General features: G+C 38.9%; 1 non-coding gene across 1 annotated transcript; it reads left to right on the top strand.

Moving 5' to 3' along the window:
• The first annotated feature begins 727 nt into the window (after positions 1–727).
• LOC145569626 (small nucleolar RNA R71) lies at positions 728–834 on the top strand. Its single transcript, XR_014096203.1, has one exon. It is a non-coding gene; the product is annotated as a small nucleolar RNA R71 (small nucleolar RNA).
• The last annotated feature ends 1,336 nt before the right edge of the window (positions 835–2,170 follow it).

Here is a 2,170-nt window from a genome sequence, read left to right on the forward strand (position 1 = left end):
GGTTACCATAACCTTGATTTTGGCTTTGGTTCCCATACCCTTGACTTTGACTTTGACCACTATAACCTTGGTTGTTATAGTTGCTTCAGAAGTTTTGATTTCCTTGGCTTTTATAACCTCCATTTTGGTTATAGTTGTCAAAATTCCCTTGTTGGTGATAGTTCCTATTCCCATTGTTCCTTTGGCCATCAAACCTTGGCCCATTGTTGTTGTTGGAAACAAAATGCACATGTTCGCTCTCATTATTATCGACATCATCACAATTATCAACAAAAGCATGAGGACAATTGGAAGCATAATGTTCATATGACCCACAAATATCACAAAATAGGCAAACATTTGGCATATTATTGGAAGTAGAAAGAGGAGTAGAGTTGGAGGATGTATCTCTCCCCTTATTGTGGGAGGGAAGAATTGGTGCTTGTAATGAAGCACTCTCAAGCTTTGCTTTGATAGAGGTCATCTCCTTCCCCAAATTTTATATTTGTGATGACAAGTTGTTGATGGCATTAAGGTGATCAATCGACTACACCGTAGAACCGCTTTTACTTGTCGATTTCCTCTCACCTTCTTGCCAATCCATGTAATGCCTCACTACATCCTCAATTATGTCCACCGCCTCCTCTTCCATCTTGTTCATGATGGGTCCTCTGGCTCCCGCATCAAGGCAAGATTTTCCTTAAGGGCTTAGACGCTATAGAAAATTTGGATGATTTGATAGGTAGGGATATCATGATGTGGGCACTCTCTTTGATACTCCTTATACCTTTCCCATGCCTTATATAAGCTCTCATTTGCCTTTTGCTTGAAGCTTTGGATGATCGTCCTAACTTCGACCATCTTCTTTTGTGGGTATAAACGAGATAGAAACTATTTTGTCACTTCATCCCATGTCCTTAAAGAGTTTGGTTTCACCTCTTTATCTAGCCACTCCAAGGCACGCCCAATGAGAGAGAAAGGGACAAGCTTAAGGCGGATGAATTCTTGAGTAACCCCATTCACCTTAATGGTATTGCAATATTTCTCAAATTCCTTGAAATGATTGAGGGGACTCTCATGCTTGGCTCCACTAGATTGATTTCTCTCTATCGATGTAATCATCGCCGGTCTAATCTCGAAATCGTTTGCCGGAGTCGTAGGCGGAGCAATCCCGCTCTCAAACCTATATGCTCCAGGAGTTCCCAACTCCTTTATTGCCACTCTCGGATTAGCACCCATGCTTTCTCGTTCTTCTTCTTCTTGATGTTCTTCCTCTCTTGGAGGGCTACAACTTAAAGATCGACTGGCTACTCTTATCTTTATGATAGTCCTCTCAATTTCCGGATCAAATGGCATTAATGACCGACCACGTGCCCTATGCATGCAATCTCAAGAAAAAATATTAGTAGCAGGCTACCAATGAAGCCTAAAATAAGAAAATCTTTTGTGTTTTTCCAATATGATGATATAGATTCAACAACTATAACAATCAACTATGCCACTCCCCGGCAACGACGTCATTTGATGGGCGATCCAAGCATGTTGTTAATTGCTCAAACCTCATCAAAAAAATTTATAAACTCAGCTACACCTAGATATAGTATAGGGTAAGTCTAGGTCAATCCACCAGAAATGGAGGGTTAAGTGCTATAGTCTTTTGTTAAGATATTCCGAAGATAATGGAAATAGTTTGGTGTAGACTAGGTTCAATAACTAATCAAGTATGAAAAATCAATATCACAAACACTAGGGATTTAGGATCCACATACACTCACAATAGAAATGCTAATTGGATCGGAGATTGATAAAAAAAACATAGCAAGGGAAAATAGAAATTGCAATCAAAAGGACTCGATCGGCTATTTCCTAGGCGCCAAACTAGGGGTCTCTATGAATGACTAACTAGGAACATCACAAATCATGTTCAATCGATAAATGTAATTTCCAAACAAATGTGTCGTATCATTGGAAAATCACAATGCAATCTAGCTTGAGAATCAAGGTTAGCTACTCCTTAACAAATCAAACACATGCACAATTTCTATCAACCAATTTAATCACAATGTCAAATCAATCAAAATCCACTAATTAGCTATGATCTATCATTTATGCATGCTTCACCACATCCCTAACAAAGAATCTACTCACTACACATTGTGAAAATAAAGCACAAAACTAAACAAGTCATCAA

Source organism: Chenopodium album, chromosome 11 (genome assembly GCF_948465745.1).
Source record: "Chenopodium album chromosome 11, dcCheAlbu1.1, whole genome shotgun sequence".
Lineage (NCBI taxonomy): Eukaryota > Viridiplantae > Streptophyta > Magnoliopsida > Caryophyllales > Amaranthaceae > Chenopodium > Chenopodium album.